Source organism: Arachis stenosperma, chromosome 4, assembly GCF_014773155.1.
Source record: "Arachis stenosperma cultivar V10309 chromosome 4, arast.V10309.gnm1.PFL2, whole genome shotgun sequence".
Lineage (NCBI taxonomy): Eukaryota > Viridiplantae > Streptophyta > Magnoliopsida > Fabales > Fabaceae > Arachis > Arachis stenosperma.
In genome coordinates, this window is record NC_080380.1 from 34,392,517 (window position 1) to 34,404,569 (window position 12,053).

Genomic DNA, 12,053 nt, shown 5'->3' on the forward strand with positions numbered 1-12,053 from the left:
ATTGGAGCAAACAACTTTGAGCTTAAGCCTCAATTAGTTTCTCTAATGCAACAGAATTGCAAGTTCCATGGACTTCCAATGGAAGATCCTCATCAGTTTTTAGCTGAATTCTTGCAAATCTGTGACACAGTCAAGACTAATGGGGTTGACCCTGAAGTCTATAGACTGATGCTATTCCCTTTTGCTGTAAGAGACAGAGCTAGAATATGGTTGGACTCTCAACCTAAAGAAAGCCTGGACTCATGGGAAAAGCTAGTCAATGCCTTCTTGGCAAAATTCTTTCCACCACAAAGATGGAGTAAGCTTAGAGTGGAAGTCCAAACCTTTAGACAAAAGGATGGAGAATCCCTCTATGAAGCTTGGGAAAGATACAAACAATTAATCAGAAAATGTCCTTCTGACATGCTTTCTGAATGGAGCATCATAGGTATTTTCTATGATGGTCTCTCTGAACTATCTAAGATGTCCTTGGATAGCTCTGCAGGAGGATCTCTTCATCTGAAGAAGACGCCTACTGAAGCTCAAGAACTGATTGAAATGGTTGCAAATAACCAATTCATGTACACTTCTGAAAGAAATCCTGTGAACAATGGGACTAGTCAGAAGAAAGGAGTTCTTGAGATTGACACTCTGAATGCCATATTGGCTCAGAATAAATATTGACACAACAAGTCAATCTGATTTCTCAAAGTCTGTCTGGAATGCAAAATGCACCAAACAGTACTAAGGATGCTTCATCTGAGGAAGAAGCTTATGATCCTGAGAACCCTTCCATGGAAGAGGTGAATTACTAGGAGAACCCTATGAAATACCTACAATTCTTCATGGAGAAATCACCCAAATCTTTCATGGAAGAATCACGAGAGACCTCAACAAGGTTTCAATAACAATGGTGGAAGAAACAGGTTTAACAATGGCAAGCCTTTTCCATCATCTTCTCAGCAACAGACAGAGAGCTCTAAGCAGAATAATTCTGACTTAGCAACCATGGTCTCTGATCTGATCAAAACCACTCAAAGTTTCATGACTGAAACTAGATCTTCCACTAGGAATTTGGAAGGACAAGTGGGTCAGCTGAGCAAGAAAATTACTGAACTTCCTCCAAGCACTCTCCCAAGTAACACTGAAGAAAATCCAAAAGGAGAGTGCAAAGCCATAAACATGGCCGAATTCTGGGAGGAAGAAGAGGCAGTGAACGCCACTGAGGAAGGCCTCACTGGACGTCCACTGGCCTCTAATGAGTTCCCCAATGAGGAACCTTGGGAATCTGAGGCTCAGACTGAGACCATAGAGATTCCCTTGGACTTGCTACTGCCTTTCATGAGCTCTGATGAGTATTCTTCCTCTGAAGAGGATGAGTATGTCACTGAAGAGCAAGTTGCTAAATACCTTGGAGCAATCATGAAGCTAAATGACAAGTTATTTGGAAATGAGACTTGGGAAGATGAACCTCCCTTGCTCACCAAAGAACTGGATGACCTGTCTAGGCAGAAACTGCCTCAAAAGAGGCAGGATCCTGGGAAGTTTCTATACCTTGTACCATAGGCACCATGACCTTCAAGAAGGCCTTGTGTGACTTAGGGTCAAGTGTAAACCTCATGCCCCTCTCTGTAATGGAGAAATTAGGGATCTTTGAGGTGCAAGCTGCAAAAATCTCACTAGAAATGGCAGACAACTCAAGAAAACAAGCCCATGGACTTGTAGAGGATGTTCTGGTTAAGGTTGAAAACCATTACATTCCTACTGATTTCATAGTCCTAGAGACTGGGAAGTGCATGGATGAATCCATCATCCTTGGCAGACCATTCCTAGCCACAGCAAAGGCTGTGATTGATGTTGATAGAGGAGAGTTGATCATTCAAGTGAATGAAGAATCCATGGTGTTTAAGGCCCAAGGATATCCCTCTATCATCATTGAGAGGAAGCATGAAGAGCTTCTCTCAAAACAGAGCCAAGCAGAGCCCCCACAGTCAAACTCTAAGTTTGGTGTTAGGAGGCCACATCCAAAATCTAAGTTTGGTGTTGAAACCCCACATTCAAACTCTAAGTTTGGTGTTGGGAGGTTTCAACAAGGTTCTGAGTGTTTCTGAGGCTCCATGGGAGTCCTCTGTCAAGCTAATGACACTAAAGAAGCGCTTGTTGGGAGGCAACCCAATGTTATATTTTATATATTTTCTTTTGTTATTTTATGTTTTTTGTAGGTTGATGATCATAAGAAGTCACAAAAACAATGAAAAAAGCAAAAACAAAATGAAAAACAGGAAGAAAAACAGCACACCCTGGAGGAAGATGCTGCTGGCGTTCAAACGCCAGTCAGCCTAGCAGTTGGGCGTTTAACGCCCAGTCTGGCACCTTTCTGGGCGTTTAACGCCAGAAAAGGGCACCAGACTGGCGTTAAACGCCAGTAAAGGGCAACAACCTGGCGTTAAACGCCAGGAATGGGCACCAGCCCGGCGTTTAACGCCAGAAATGGGTCAAAACGTGGATTTTGATGCCATTTGGTGCAAGGATGACTTTTCCTTGACACTACAGGATCTGTGGACCCACAGGACCCTACCATCACTCTCTCTCTTCTTCCCCCATTCACCAATCACCTCAACACCTCTTCCCCAAAAACCCCTCACCTATCAAATCCCATCTTTCTCTTCACCACTCACATCCATCCTTCATAAAACCCCACCAACCTCACCCTTCAAATTCAAACCACTTTCCCTCCCAAACCCACCCTCAAATGGCCGAACCCTCATCCCCCTCTTTCCTATATATACCCCTCTTTACCCCTTCATTTTCACACAACCTAAACACCATTTCTCCCCCTCCTTGACCGAATACACTACCATCTCCCTTCTTCCTCATTTCTTCTTCTACTCCTTTCTTTCTTCTTTGCTCGAGGACGAGCAAACATTTTAAGTTTGGTGTGGTAAAAGTGTTGCTTTTTCGTTTTTCCATAACCATTATGGCACCAAAGGCCGGAGAAACCTCTAAAAAGAGGAAAGGGAAAGCAAAAGCTTCCCCTCCGAGTCATGGGAGATGGATAGATTCCTCTCAAAGGTGCATCAAGACCACTTCTATGAAGTTGTGGCCTTGAAGAAGGTGATCCCCGAAGTCCCCTTTTTACTCAAAAAGGGTGAATATCCGGAGATCCGCCATGAGATCCAAAGAAGAGGTTGGGAAGTTCTCACCAACCCCATTCAACAAGTTGGAATCTTGATGGTTCAAGAGTTCTATGCCAATGCATGGATCACAAAGAACCATGACCAAAGTGTGAACCCGAATCCAAAGAATTATCTTACTATGGTTCGGGGAAATACTTGGATTTTAGTCCGGAGAGTGTGAGGGTGGCGTTCAACTTGCCTATGATGCAAGGAGATGAGCATCCTTTCACTAGAAGGGTCAACTTTGATCAAAGGTTGGACCAAGTCCTCACAGTCATATGTGAAGAGGGCGCACAATGGAAGCAAGATTCAAGAGGAAAGCCGGTCCAATTGAGAAGGCATGACCTCAAGCCCGTGGCTAGAGGATGGTTAGAGTTCATACAACGCTCAATCATTCCCACTAGCAACCGGTCCGAAGTTACCATAGACCGGGCCATCATGATCCATAGTATCATGATTGGAGAGGAAATAGAGGTTCATGAGGTTATAGCTCAAGAACTCTATAAAGTGCAGACAAGACCTCCCCTGTGGCAAGGTTAGCCTTTCCTCACCTCATTTGTCACCTCTGTTATTCAGTTGGAGTTGACATAGAGGGTGACATCTCCATTGATGAGGACAAGCCCATCACCAAAAAAGGATGGAGTATACAAGGGACCCTACTCATCATGAGATCCCTGAGATTCCTCAAGGAATGAGTTTTCCTCCACAAAACTATTGGGAGCAACTGAATACCTCCCTAGGAGAGTTGAGTTCCAACATGGGACAACTAAGGGTGGAGCACCAAGAACACTCCATCATCCTTCATGAGATTAGAGAAGATCAAAGAATCATGAGGAGGAGCAACAAAGGCAAGGAAGAGACATTGAGGAGCTCAAGCACTCCATAGGACCTTCAAAAGCAAGGAAGAGCCGCCATCACTGAGGTGGACCCATTCCTTGATTTCCTTGTTTATTCTTCTGTTTTCGAATTTTATGCTTTATGTTATCCATGTTTGTGTCTTATGATCATTAGTGTCTTAGTGTCTATGCCTTAAAGTTATGAATGTCCTATGAATCCATCACCTTTCTTGAATAAAAATGTGCTTAATTGAAAAAGGAAGAATTGCATGAATTTTGAATTTTATAATAGTTTAATTATTTTGATGTGGTGGCAATATTTTTGTTCTCTGAATGTATGTGTAAACAGTGCATATGTATCTTGAATTTGTGGTTCATGAATGTTGGCTCTTGAAAGAATGATGAAAAAGGAGACATGTTACTGAGGATCTGAAAAATCAATAAAATGATTCTTGAAGCAAGAAAAAGCTATTCAAAAAAAAAAAAAAAAAGAGAAAAAAACCGAAAAAAAAAAAATCGAAAAAAAAGAAAGAAAAGAAAGAAAAAGAAAAGAAATAAAGTTGTGATCCAAGGCAAATAAGAGTGTGCTTAAGAACCCTGGACACCTCTAATTGGGGACTTTAGCAAAGCTGAGTCACAATCTGAAAAGGTTCACCCAATTATGTGTCTGTGGCATGTATGTATCCGGTGGTAATACTGGAAGACAGAGTGCTTTGGGCCACAGCCAAGACTCAATAAATAGCTATGTTCAAGAATCATCATACTTTACTAGGAGAATCATTAACACTATCTGGACTCTGAGTTCCTAAAGAAGCCAACCATTCTGAATTTCAAGGGATAGATTGAGATGCCAAAACTGTTCAGAGACAGAAGGTTAAAAGCCCCGCTCATCTAATTAATACTGATCTTCACAGATGTTTTTGGAATTCATTGCATGTTCTCTTCTTTTGATCTTATTTGATTTTCAGTTGCTTGAGGACAAGCAACAATTTAAGTTTGGTGTTGTGATGAGCGGATAATTTGTATACTTTTTGGCATTGTTTTTAGTATGTTTTTGATATCTTTTAGTTAGATTTTAGTACATTTTTATTAGTTTTTATTTAAAATTCACTTTTCTGGACTTTACTATGAGTTTGTGTGTTTTTCTGTGATTCAGGTATTTTCTGGCTGAAATTGAGGGACCTGAGCAAAAATCTGATTCAGAGACCAAAAGGACTGCAGATGCTGTTGGATTCTGACCTCCCTGCACTCGAAGTGGATTTTCTGGAGCTACAGAAGCCCAATTGGCGCGCTCTCAACGGCGTTGGAAAGTAGACATCCAGGGCTTTCCAGCAATATATAATAGTCCATACTTTGTCCAAGATTTGATGGCCCAAACCCGCGAAGCAATCCGGCCTCAGGAATTCCAGCGTTAAACGCCGGAACAGGAATAAAAGTTGGAGTTAAACGCCCAAACTGGCATGGGAGCTGGCGTTTAACTCCAGAAAAGGTCTCTACACGAATTTCCTTGATTGCTCAGCCCAAGCACATACCAAGTGGGCCCGGAAGTGGATTTTTATGTCATTTACTCATTTCTGTACACCTTAGGTTACTAGTTTACTATTAATAGGACCTTTTACTATTGTATTAGTAGACTTTGGTAGCTATCTTCACTTTTATGCTATCTTAGATCTTTGGGAGGCTGGCCATTCGGCCATGCCTAGACCCTGTTCTTATGTATTTTCAACGGTGGAGTTTCTGCACACCATAGATTAAGGGTGTGGAGCTCTGCTGTACCTCGAGTATTAATGCAATTACTATTGTTCTTCCATTCAATTCCGCTTGTTCTTTTACCAAGATATCACTTGTTCTTCACCTATGAACAAGGTGACTGACAACCATTCTTGTTCTACAAGCATCTGAGGCTTAGTGAATATCTCTTGGATTTCCGATTGCACGATGCATGGTTGATCGCCTGACAACCGAGTGCTCGCCTGACAAACGAGCCAGCCATTCCGTGAGATCAGAGTCTTCGTGGTATAGGCAAGAACTGATGGCAGCATTCAAGAGAATCCGGAAGGTCTAACCTTGTCTGTGGTGTTCTGAGTAGGATTCAATGATTGAATGACTGTGACGTGCTTCAAACCCTGAGGGCGGGCGTTAGTGATAACGCAAAAGAATCACTGGATTCTATTCCGGCCTGATTGAGAACCGACAGATGAATTCCGCTATGCCGTGACAGGACATATGCAATCGCTTTCACTGAGAGGATGGGAGGTAGCTGCTGACAACAGTGAGACCCTACACGAGTTTGCCATGGAAAGGAGTAAGAAGGATTGGATGAAGGCAGTAGGAAAGCAGAGAGACGGAAGGGAAGGCATCTTCATACACTTGTCTGAAGCTCTTACACCAATGATATACATAAGTATCACTATCTTATCTTGCATGTTATTTTCGTTCATCATCATCATATACATTTGAGTTTGCCTAACTAAGATTTACAAGATGACCATAGCTTGCTTCAATACTAACAATCTCCGTGGGATCGACCCTTACTCACGTAAGGTTTATTACTTGGACGACCCAGTGCACTTGCTGGTTAGTTGTGCGAAGTTGTGTAATGCCATGGTATTGAGCCACCAAGTTCTTGGAGCCATTACCGGGGATTATTTGAGTTGTGAAAAAGTATTGTTCACAATTTCGCCGACCAGTTCCTCAGTTTGGAACTCCTTTTTATTCAGAGGACGTCCCAGGAGGTCTTCCTCACTGGGATTCACGTCCTTCCCCTCCCTTGTGCATTCGGCCATATTGATTATGTCAATGGCCTTGCATTCTCTTTTTGGATCCTCTTCTGCATTGCTTGGGAGAATACCAGGAGGAGTTTCAGTGACTTTCTTACTCAGCTAGCCCACTTGTGCCTCCAAATTTCTGATGGAGGACCTTGTCTCACTCATGAAACTTAAAGTGGCTTTAGACAGATCAGAGACTAAATTTGCTAAGTTAGCGGTACTCTGCTCAGAATTCTCTGTCTGTTGTTGAGAAGATGATGGATAAGGCTTGATATTGCTGAGCCTATTTCTTCCACCATTATTAAAGCCTTATTGAGGCTTTTGTTGATCCTTCCATGAGAAATTTAGATGATTTCTCCATGATGAGTTATAGGTGTTTCCATAAGGTTCACCCATATAATTTACCTCTGCTATTGCAGGGTTCTCAGGATCATAAGCTTCTTCTTCAGAAGATGCCTCTTTAGTCCTGTTGGATGCATTTTTCCATCCATTCAGACTTTAAGAAATCATGTTGACTTGCTGAGTCAACATTTTATTCTGAGCCAATATGGCATTCAGAGCATCAATTTCAAGAACTCCCTTCCTTTGAGGCGTCCCATTATTCACGGAATTCCTCTCAGAAGTGTACATAAACTGGTTATTTGCAACCATGTCAATAAGTTCTTGAGCCTCTGCAGGCGTTTTCTTTAGGTGAATGGATCCACCTGCAGAATGGTCCAGTGACATCTTAGAAAACTCAGATAGACCATAATAGAATATATCTATCATGGTCCATTCTGAAAACATGTCAGAAGGACATCTTTTGGTCATCTGCTTGTATCTTTCCCAAGCTTCATAGAGGGATTCACCATCTTTTTGTTTGAAGGTTTGAACATCCACTCTAAGCTTGCTCAGCTTTTGAGGAGGAAAAAACTTAGCCAAGAAGGTCGTGACCAGCTTATCCCAGGATTCCAGGCTATCTTTAGGTTGAGAGTCCAACCATACTCTAGCTCTGTCTCTTACAGCAAAAGGGAAAAGCATGAGCCTGTAGACTTCAGGATCTACTCCATTAGTCTTAACAGTCTCATAGATCTGCAAGAACTCAGTTAAGAACTGGTAGGGATCTTCTGATGGAAGTCCATGAAACTTGTAGTTCTGTTGCATTAGAGCAACTAATTGAGGTTTCAGCTCAAAATTGTTGGCTCCAATGGCAGGAATTGAGATGCTTCTTCCATCAAACTTGGAAGTAGGTGTAGTGTAATCACCAAGCATCCTCCTTGCATTATTGTCGTTGGGTTCGGCTGCCATCTCCTTTTCTTGTTCGAAAATTTCAGCAAGGTTGTCTCTGGATTGTTGTAATTTAGCTTCTCTTAGTTTCCTCTTCAGAGTCCTTTCAGGTTCTGGATCAGCTTCAACAAGAATGCCTTTTTCCTTGTTCCTGCTCATATGAAAAAAAAGAGAACAAGAAAAAAAGAGAAGAGGAATCCTCTATGTTACAGTAAAGAGGTTCCTTATTGTTAGTAGAAGAAGAAAGGGAATAAAAAAGGAGAATCCAAACAGAAGGGTGAGGATAGAGGCAGTGATTTGAGATGAAGAGAAGTGTTAGTAAATGAATGAATAAATAGAATAAGATGAGAGAGGGAGAAATTTTCGAAATTAAATTTTGAAAAGGAGTTAAATGATTTTCGAAAATAAAGATAAGAAATAAAATTAAAATTAAAATTTAAAACAATTAATTAATTAAAAAAGAATTTTTGAAAAAGAGGGAGGTATTTTCGAAAATTAGAGAGAGAAAAATTGTTAGGTGGTTTTGGAAAAAGATAAGAAACAAACAAAAAGTCAAATAGTTAGTTGAAAAAGATTTGAAAATCAAATATGAAAAGATAAGAAGATAAGAAGTTAGAAAAGATATTTTAAAATCAAATTTTTGAAAAAGATAAAATTTTGAAAAAGATATGATATAAAAGATAGGATAAGATAGATTTAATTTTTAAAATTAAAATTAATTACTTAACTAACAAGAAACTAAAAGATAAGATTCTAGAATTTAAAGATTGAACCTTTCTTAACAAGAAAGTAACAAACTTTAAATTTTTGAATCAATCACATTAATTGTTAGCAAATTTTCAAAAATTTTGAAATAAAATTAAGAAAAAGATTTTTTTGAAAAATATTTTAAAACATTAAATTTTCAAAAATTAAATAAAAAAATAAAAAATATTTGATTTTTGAAAAAGTTTTAAAAAGATAAGATTTTTAAAATTGAAAATTTGACTTGACTTGTAAGAAACAACTAATTTTTTAAAATTTTTTACTAAGTCAACTCAAATTTTCGAAAATTATGAGAAAATTAAGGAAAAGATATTTTTTATTTTTGAATTTTTAATTATGAGAGAGAAAAACATAAAAATGACTCTCAACATGAAAATTATGAATCAAAACACATGATGCATGCAAGAACACTATGAATGTCAAGATGAACACCAAGAACACTTTGAAGATTATGATGAACAACAAGAACATATTTTTGAAAAATTTTTGATGCAAAGAAAACATGCAAGACACCAAACTTAGAAATCTTTAATGCTTAGAAAATATGAATGCAAAGATACACATGAAAAACAACAAAAGACACAAAACAAGAAAACATCAAGATGAAACAAGAAGACTTACTAAGAACAACTTGAAGATCATAAAGAACACCATGAATGCATGAATTTTTTTGAAAAAATGCAAGGACAAGATAAATATGCAATTGACACCAAACTTAAAACATGACACAAAACTTAAACAAGAACACAAAATATTTTTGGTTTTTTATGATTTTATGATTTTTTTGTATTTTCTTTTTTTTTTTTCGAAAAAAACATATAGGAAAAGAAATTAAGAGATTCAAAATTTTTAATAAGAATTCCAGGAATCTTTCAATGTTAGTCTAAAGCTCCAATCCAAGGGTTGGGCATGGCTTAATAGCCAGCCAAGCTTTAGCATACATAGTTCAAGCATGTGAAGAGGAAGCCTCAGTTCAAAAGAAATTGGATGTGGCTTTACAGCCAGCTTGGATTCAACATGCTTCATGAAACTCTAGAATTCATTCTTAAAAGTTTTGAAGCAATAGAATAACATATTTTTAATTAAAATTTTTTCAAAAATAGGGATAAATTTTTTTGAAAATTTTTTGAAAATAAAACAAAAAGAAAATTACCTAATCTGAGCAACAAGATGAACCGTCAGTTGTCCATACTCGAACAATCCCTGGCAACGGCGCCAAAAACTTGGTGCACGAAATTGTGATCATCAACAATGGTGCCAAAAACTTGGTAGCACTCTCAAACATGAATCACACTTAGTCACAAATCCGCACAACTAACCAGCAAGTGCACTGGGTAGTCCAAGTAATACCTTACGTGGGTAAGGGTCGATCCCACGGAGATTGTTGGTATGAAGCAAGCTATGGTCATCTTGAAATTCTCAGTCAGGCGAATAATATTCGATTATTGGGTTTTTGAATAATAATAATTAATAAACAGAAAATAAAGATAGAGTTACTCATGTAATTCAATGGTAAAAATTTCAGATAAGTGCATGGAGGTGCTGTGTTCCTTCTGAATCTCTGCTTTCTTACTGCTTTCATCCAATCCTTCTTACTCCTTTCCATGGCAAGCTGTATGTAGGGCATCACCGTTGTCAATGGCTACATCCCATCCTCTCAGTGAAAATGGTCCAAATACTCTGTCACAGCACGGCTAATCATCTGTCGGTTCTCGATCATGTTTGAATAGAATCCCTTGATTATTTTGCGTTTGTCATCACGCCCAACAATCGCGAGTTTGAAGCTCGTCACAGTCATTCAATCCCAGAATCCTACTCGGAATACCACAGACAAGGTTAGACTTTCCGGATTCCCATGAATGCTGCCATCAATTCTAGCTTATACCACGAAGATTCTGATTAAGGAATCCAAAAAAGATATGCACCCGGTCTAAGGTAGAACAGAAGTGGTTGTCAGTCACGCGTTCATAGGTGAGAATGATGATGAGTGTCACAGATCATCACATTCATCATGTTGAAGTGCAACGAATATATTAGAACAAGAACAAGCGGAATTGAATAGAAAATAGTAGTAATTGCATTGAAACTTGAGGTACAGCAGAGCTCCACACCCTTAATCTATGGTGTGTAGAAACTCTACCGTTGAAAATACATAAGTGATGAAGGTTCAGGCATGGCCGAATGGCCAGCCCCCAATCTCCAAGATCGCATAAACTGATCAAAAGATGTAACGTGGTCAAAAGACGACCAATACACTAGTAAAAAGTTCTATTTATACTAAACTAGCTACTAGGGTTTACAGAAGTAAGTAATTGATGCATAAATCCACTTCCGGGGCCCACTTGGTGTATGTTTGGGCTGAGCTTGATCTTTACACGAGCTGAGGCTTCTTTTGGAGTTGAACACCAAGTTGTAACGTATTTTTGGCGTTCAACTCTGGTTCGTGACGTGTTTCTAGCGTTTGACTCCAGAATACAGCATGAAACTGGCGTTGAGCGCCAGTTTACGTCGTCTAATCACAAATAAAGTATGAACTATTATATATTGCTGGAAAGCTCTAGATGTCTACATTCCAACGCCATTGAGAACGCGCCATTTGGAGTTCTGTAGCTCCAGAAAATCTATTTTGAGTGCAGGGAGGTCAGAATCCAATAGCATCAGCAGTCCTTTGTCAGCCTTTTATCAGAGTTTTGCTCAGGTCCCTCAATTTCAGCCAGAAAATACCTAAAATCATAGAAAAACACACAAACTCATAGTAAGGTCCAGAAATGTGAATTTAGCATAAAAACTAATGAAAACATCCCTAAAAGTAGTTGGATTATACTAAAAACTATCTAAAAACAATGCCAAAAAGTGTATAAATTATCCGCTCATCAGTAAACCGGTCACAAAATCCATAGCAATTCCTTCCCACTTCCACTGAGGAATCTCAAGAGGCTGTAGCATTCCCGATGGTTTCTGATGCTCTATCTTCCCTTTTTGACAAGTCAAACATTTGGATACCACTGTTGCTACATCACCCTTCATCCGAGGCCACCGGAACATCTTCTTCAGGTCATAATACATCTTCGTACTCCTGGGATGAATAGAAAACCCATTGTTATGAGCTTCCAACAATAAGTCCTGTCTTAAACTCCCAACATCCGGTATACAAATCATTCCCTTGTACCTCCATAACCTCTCATCATCCTTAGTGAAATCTTCATGCCTCTTATCACCAACTGGTTGAAACAATTGGTGAAGCTTATGCTCATCTTGTTGAG

General features: G+C 39.2%; 2 non-coding genes across 2 annotated transcripts; one reads left to right on the forward strand and one right to left on the reverse strand.

The window, feature by feature from the left end:
* Nucleotides 1–300: 300 nt before the first annotated feature.
* Nucleotides 301–408, reverse strand: LOC130978577 (small nucleolar RNA R71). Its single transcript, XR_009086200.1, has one exon. It is a non-coding gene; the product is annotated as a small nucleolar RNA R71 (small nucleolar RNA).
* A 7,135-nt stretch (nucleotides 409–7,543) lies between these two features.
* On the forward strand, nucleotides 7,544–7,647 carry LOC130977196 (small nucleolar RNA R71). Its single transcript, XR_009084899.1, has one exon. It is a non-coding gene; the product is annotated as a small nucleolar RNA R71 (small nucleolar RNA).
* Nucleotides 7,648–12,053: the final 4,406 nt, after the last annotated feature.